Source organism: Astatotilapia calliptera, chromosome 3 (genome assembly GCF_964374335.1).
Source record: "Astatotilapia calliptera chromosome 3, fAstCal68.1, whole genome shotgun sequence".
Taxonomy (NCBI): domain Eukaryota; kingdom Metazoa; phylum Chordata; class Actinopteri; order Cichliformes; family Cichlidae; genus Astatotilapia; species Astatotilapia calliptera.
The window spans coordinates 64,397,465-64,405,149 of NC_137424.1; positions in this window are offsets into that span (position 1 = coordinate 64,397,465).

The window sequence follows — 7,685 nt, forward strand, 5'->3', positions numbered from 1 at the left end:
GTGACAGAGGAGGAAGTGCGACTTGCTATTAACTCCCTTAAAGGAGGAAAAGCACCAGGGCCTGATGGTTTCTGCCCAGAGTTTTATAAAAAACTAAGTCACCTTCTTGCAGGACCATTGACTGATATGTTTTTAGACTCTTTTAAGAATGAACAGTTGCCCCCAACACTCAGACAGGCTAATATTTTGTTAATTCTAAAGAAAAATAAATCTCCAGATAGGTGTGAATCATACAGACCGATCAGTCTCATTAATGTCGATGCTAAATTACTCTCCAAGCTATTAGTAAGGAGGCTTGAGGGCATTCTCCCACTGCTCATAAACCCTGATCAAACAGGCTTTATCCAAAATCGTTTCTCATCTACAAATATTAGACGACTATTAAATATTATACAATACTCGAATCAGACAAATCATAAAGCCTATGTTATATCTTTAGATGCCGAAAAGGCATTTGACAGAATCGAGTGGACATATCTATTTAGTGTATTAGAGAGATTTGGCTTAGGCGAGGGTTTTATTGCATGGATTAAAACTATCTACAAACTTCCAGAAGCTTGTGTCATAACTAATGGTATACAATCATCAGCGTTTCCATTGCAAAGAGGTACGAGGCAAGGCTGTCCCCTGTCCCCTCTCCTCTTTGCATTAGCACTTGAACCTCTAGCTGAGGCTATTCGCCAGCACCAAGATGTGCATGGTATAACAGTAGGTGGAACAAATCATAAGATAGCATTGTACGCTGACGATATTCTGCTGTTCTTATCAAAACCAGAACAATCAATACCAGCTATTATGTCTACCATACATGAGTTCAGCTCATTCTCTGGTTACAGAATTAATTTTGGGAAATCAGAAGTTATGCCACTGGGTGATCAGATTAACTCTTTGCCAGATTTCTCTAATCCCTTTCAATGGTCCCCCAGCGGCTTTACATACCTTGGGCTAAACATTCCACCAGTTCTTAAAGATTTATGGAAACTGAACTTATCACCAGTTATAATAAAAATCAAAAAAAGATTTAGATGGCAAAAACTGCCGCTTTCTCTTATGGGGCGTGTGAACTTAATCAAAATGAGTATTCTCCCGCGTTTATTATATCCCCTACAAATGCTACCTTTATTGATCACTCAGAAAGTTTCTTGTGATATAGAAAAAGCCTTTTCAAAATTTATCTGGCGTGGCAAGAAACCTACATTAAGGATTGGAACTCTACAACTGCCTATGGATAGGGGAGGCTTAGGCCTACCAAATTTAATTTTTTATAATTGGGCATGTCATAGCTGTGTCTTATGGGAGTGGCTACATGCTTATCTAAATTCTCACTCTCACCTAGACTCTTGGTCCACTTTACCTTATTCCCTTTGGAGCTTAGCTGTCTGTGACAAAAAACAATATTAAAAATGGGGATTAAGAATAACCCAATCATTTATAATACAATAAGGGTCTGGGGGGAAATGCGTAAAAGGTTGGGTAGAGAAGATTGCACTTCGTTCTTGACTCCTTTAGTGAGAAACAACGATTTTGTTCCAGGAATGTCTTGTAGCATGTTTGATAAGTGGCACAAAAAGGGATTAAGGGTAATTGGCGATTTGTATCAAAACAACACACTGATGAACTTTGAGCAATTGCAGTCAAATTTTAATATTCCTAGAGACCATTTTTTTGGCTTTCTCCAGGTTCGTAACTTCGTTCATTCTAGAATTCCACAGTCTTCAGAAATAGTTATATATGATGATATTGAGACATTTCTTATTAAGCGAAAAGACAGAACTCATTTTATCTCAGCTTTTTACTCTCTCCTATATACTCTTAGTAGCAACACACTGAGCGCTATTTATAAATGGGAGAGAGATCTTAATAATCAATACACCGAAGAGGAGTGGAAAGGAGCCATTAACATGAGTAGTTCCACTTTTACTTGTAACCGCTTGCGGGAAACCCAATACAAAATCATACATCGCCTTTATATAGCTCCTAATGTCTTGCATAAGATTGCACCTCATATTTCCCATCTTTGTAGTGTGGAGCAGGGAAATTATTTTACTGCTATTGTTAAATAATAAATATAATCTGGAGTTTATATTGCATTCAGGGGTTGAACAGTGTGTGTCTTTCAGAAAGGCTAAAAGTAACAGGACAGGAAACAGGCTTGCAGAGAGTTTGCAGAAGCAGGAAGTTATTTTGAGCAGCAGGCTAAGACGAGGCTTTAACAATGTAACAGATAGCTTTAAGAAGGCCTTAAGATGTTATGCATACAGTTATTATGTTGACCTTGTATTTCAGGTGCAGTTATGACTATTTTATACACAATGCATATCTGTGCTTATTAAAGAGTTGGAGCTCGGTCAATTAATTGGGGGTTGGAAGCTTTGTTCGGCGCGATGTCCGGACAATCTATTGTGCAAGTGACTTGGAGCCATAGAAGGAATTGCAATACATGCTTACAAAACACTTATATATCAGGTCATTTCATATTAAGGTTTAAGTAGAGGTTCTTGGTTAAAACATTTATTTAGTAGAAAACATACATATAGTCTCAGTGAGCCTCTGGTCTGGTAAAAGGTCAGAAGTGCAACAGGTGAATTGAGAAAGAGCATGTGGGGTCAACACACACACACACATGAGTTAGATTTATTTAGAGGAGAAATTAGTCATGTCTCGGCAAGAAAGAGGAACAATTCACTTTAAGACAAGAACGGAAAGTACCAGCCATGAAAATAGAAGATGATCTTCTGGGTTAAAAGTCATTGTGGTGTTGATCTGATCTATGTATAAAATGTATCTGTGACGCATGAAGGGGCGTCAGTAAATCAAACCCTGATGCTATAAAATATCTGTTTATGCTTTGATTAAGTCGGAGATCACTTGCTGTCGGCGTACAGAGTGTTCTTCCCACACGTGTGTAGTCATTAAAATCATTGTTTGACCAAGACCTTCTGGACCATGGGTGGTTTGTACTCTCCCTCCTCAATTTTGAACCTTAACAGTAGTAAATGTCAAAAAGAAACTGGCACTTTTTTTCATTACTTTTGGGAATGTAAATTAATCAAAAGATTTTGGAGCTTCATATCTCAAGAACTAAGTAATATTTTTAACAACCTGATTCAAAGGGACCCCGGGTATTTTCTTCTTGGCCTACCCTCAAAAGAAGTAACATTGAATCACTTGCAGCGCAAATTATGTGACAAACTATTGCTGGTAGCTAGGAAATGTATTCTGATTAATTGGGTTAAGGATAAACCTCCCTCTGTGACGTTGTGGTACAGAGAATTATTTAAAGTTATTCCTCACGAAAGAACTGCTGCTATTTTAGGAGGAAATGAGGGTCTCTTTCTCAAAGTTTGGTCCCCTTTGCTTTCTTATTTGCCAAATGATTTGTCCCAACTGTTGAGGGGGGGGGTGGTTGCGATTAAGATGTTCTCAGTTAAATAGGAAGTAAGCGTAAAGGACACCTCATTCTTGGAGTTTATCTTTTTCTCTTTCTATATCTGTGGCTAATTGAGTGAAAATATGTTTTTGTGTGTGTGTGTGTGTGTGTATGTGTAAATTTTTTTTTAATTCTCTTTCTTTCTTTCTTTTCTTTTCTGTTTGGTTGTTATTTTTTATGCTATTCTTGATAACGAATAAAAATTGTATATCCAAAAAAAAAAAAAAAAAAATAAGAACTAAAATAAATAAAATACACTTCAGCTACATACTTATAATTTATTTTCCCAAACCACGCTGAGCCGCACTATAAGGACTAAATAAGGACTATGCGGCTCCGGAGCCGCAGGTTGCGGACCCCTGCACTAGGCTTTAAAGGGTTAAAGCACATCCAAGAGAAAGATATAATCCACAGAGTGCCAGGTTCTCTCTCAGGACACTGCAGCCAATCAAACAGCCTGTAAATGAAGGAAAACACCATACTGATTCATTTATTCGTCTTACAGAGGGTTATACATTATAAAATCATATAATATCTCCCTCTCTTTCTTCACCCCTGTCAGCACACACAACTCTAGACCAGTGTTTCTAAGAGCCACAGACATGTGCAAAGCTTAAATTACTTTTTTGATTCATGACATGTGCCAATAGTAAGAAGTAGAAATTAATTTTGTGATTCATTTAACTCAACTGTGGGTTTATTCCCACACCCATCCAGCTTTTAACACACAAAGTAAAAACGCCCCCAAAAGACCTCTTCACATGTGATTGGTTAATAGGTTACCATGAGATCAAGTCTCTCTTGGTCACAGGTTCCTCCCGCTCAGTATCATTCAGTTGCTTTCTGCTTCCTTCCAGAAGTCAGCGGATCTCTCCAGCGCAGCAGTAGTTTGGTGAGTAAAAAAACGATCGTCTGTAGATGTGTAGCTGCCGTTGTGCCTTTCTACCAGACACAAACTCACTCAGAGAGTTAGTGTTACTATTTTGGTCATCTAATTTCCTCTGTTATAAAGTCAGATAAACTACATCTGATATAACCAGTTATTATAGTTTTTTGTTGTTGTTATTTTTTAAGGATTATTACCTTTAAGAAAAAACTGTCAAGTTTACAAGTTTCAGATGAAGTCTCCTCTTCAAGCAGTCCTTTAGGTTTGAGAGGAGGGACTATAGCAGTCTGTTTGCTCACTGTGTGCCTTTGGAGTGTGAACCAGGAAGTCAATAAAATGTCTGTGAAATGAAACTCCAACTTAACACATGCATTACATACATAAAGAAAAATGTAACATCTTGGCTAATAATTCTGCTGGTTTATACTTCTTAATTTATGATCTTAACATTCTGGTTGAGTTCATTTTTATGTGTATCTTTTTATAGTACATTCCTGGAAGCAGCAGAGTGTGCACGCAGCCACGAGGAGATAACTAACTCTCAGGTGAACCCTTATGAATCTTTAGGTTTTTAATGTTTTTGATATCTGAGGTCTGGTATAACAACACCGCCTACTATGACCTCAGTAATACCTTAGCGCTTAGCAAATCTCTTTTAAGCAAATATCTATTCTAGTTTTGTCATTATAAGCACATACAGATGGCTGTTAAACCCCTGGCATCCAAAACTCTGGGAAGTTTCACATTTTCCAGGAGCCGCACAAAAAAACTGTACCAAATAATTCCATATGTAATTATTATTTTTAGGATTCATTATTATTAATAATAATTAATCATTAGTTAATTGATACAGTTACAAAATATAACAAAAGAGCTCTAATAAATACAAATAAATCTAATTATAAATATTCCAGTATATTTAACAAAATTAAATGTATATAGTCGACACTGAGGGAGCCGCTTCCAATTAAGCAGATGAAATAAAAAATACTTTGAGAAGTTGGTTCTTTTCTTCACAAGTTGTTGCTGAAAAGAACGCCTCCACAGGCTGTTTGAGTAAATTATACACCACCAGCTCCCCCGAGTGTCCATTTCATCACACAACAAGCAACATATAGGAGAAAGATCGTACATGAATTTTGAACTTGTCTTTGGGTTTGAAAATTAAATTTTATTTAGAATTGTTTACAAATAACAATTTCGCTGTGGTGCTTGTAGAATTTTAATCTTCTGGCAGTTTTGAGTTTAAAATGATCAGATTTTCATACACACTGCCTCAGTGTCTTAAACAATGTTTTAATACATACTGTAGTGGAAAGACAATGGGATTTTTTTCCTCTCTTTCATAAAAACTGAAAATTTTATAATTTCTTAAAGCATATTTGGATATATGTGATTTTTTTTCCGTTTTGTTTGATATTCATCTCATTTATTATGTTTTTGCTGTAGTTTTTTTGACACTTCACAAGTAAACGGGACCCTATTCTAGAAAATATGTTAAACAAAGTCTGCATATTAAAAAAAAAGGAGAAAAGACAAAAAAACCCAACCTAATATTAAAGCCAGAAATCACACACATACACACACAGAGACAAAAAACCCCACCATAATTATTGTTTTTATTATTGTCTTTATTGCCAGAATACGCAGTTCTTCCTTTGAGTGACTAATGCACATTTATTATTCAAGTTTTAGCATTTATTCAGTGTAAGTTATGACTTGCGGAACATGCTGACCGTTATAGATCGCTACAATATTCGGCATAACAAGTTGGTTCTAATATCAAAATGTATCTCATTGTTACACTGCTGGGGAAGCGAAATTTGGAAATGTGGGAGGAACAACTCTGTTAAAACCATTCACCACAACAACTTAAAGTTATGTTTTTTACTTTAAGAAAACTTAAAGAAAAGTTACTTCAGTAAAAATTTTTTCTTTTTGTTTTTGTTAATGATTAATAGAAAGTTGAAGAATTCACATGTCTTTAAAAAATAGTGTCTGGAAGGCAAAATGAGCTAGCAGAATTTACATCCTTGATTTTTAAAATGACTAAAATGGCTAGATATGTCACCAGGGACCCAGTGGGTAGTAAGAAGTTAATAAAACTACCTATACTATCAGCAGATGACTCTTGGCCTGCATTTATAAGAATGAACTGTTTTCCATCTTATGCATATGAATGCACTGATGCTGGATTTAGTGATGAGATTACAAACAACAAAAGTGGGATAAAGCCACACTCTTACAAACAGTATGGAGATGATAACTTGGCATCAATCTATAAAACAAAATCCATATACGTTCCTAAAAGGGGTAAAGGGTTTGTTAGGAAGGGGCTTATTGAGTGTGAGTATAGAGAGGAGGAATTCCTACCATGACTCATAACTTCTCATTCATGTATTCTGCATTGTGCATCATATTGAAGCTATCCATATCTATCCTTGTAACACAATGATTTCTTTTCAGAATAAATCTGAAATCTGTGAACATGGCTCAGAAAAACATCAAAGTTGAAGTAAGTAGCCTATGTATTCTGTTGTCAGCGGCTAAATTGCATCACAATTTTTTGATCTGAGAGTAGTTTCTAATTGTTTTTGTTACATTTTCCAGTGGGACAAGTTGTAGTCACTTAAGCTCTTTACTTTCTGAAAATCCAGTGCAAATGCTAAAATGAAAAAGTGAAATTAGAAATTGCAGTAATGATGGCAAAGATTCCAAACAGTGAGGCCGGCAACTCACTTATGTGCCCTCTCTTCATGATGTAGCAATGTAAAATAAAAGGGTTTACATAGCTAGCTGGGTTTTTTAGCATGTCATAATGCAGTTTATGGCCATATCACCCTGAGCACACACAATCATGTTTGATCTCGGACGCCAAGCAGGGTCAAGCCTGGTTAGTACTTGTATCGGAGCATCTAATTATGCAGGTCATGCAGAGTGAACAGGAGTGAATGTACTTAAATTGTGCATTAAAATGTTTCACACACAAAATCTGGGATTTATCCATCATTTCTTGCTTCAATTTGTCCCTTTTACATGTTCCTGTTTTTAAAACAGACAGTTGTTTTTATGTCTGGTGAACAAAATGTGCCCCTCCACCCAGTAATATTAAAGAGTCTACACTGAGTCTATATTGGAAGCCATTACATTTCTCTATCAAATGAAAAACTTTAAACACCTTGCGCTCTTCTGTAAGAGAAAACACATTAAATACTCTGGCTAATAGTCCTGTAATGCTTTGTCATTCATTACCTTGATATTTGTCATTTGCATTGACCCAGTTCATTTTTTTGTGCATCTTTCTTCATCAGGCCAGCCCTGCGAGCAGAAGCGTGAAAACAGAGCCAGAGGAAGCTACAGCCTGTCAGG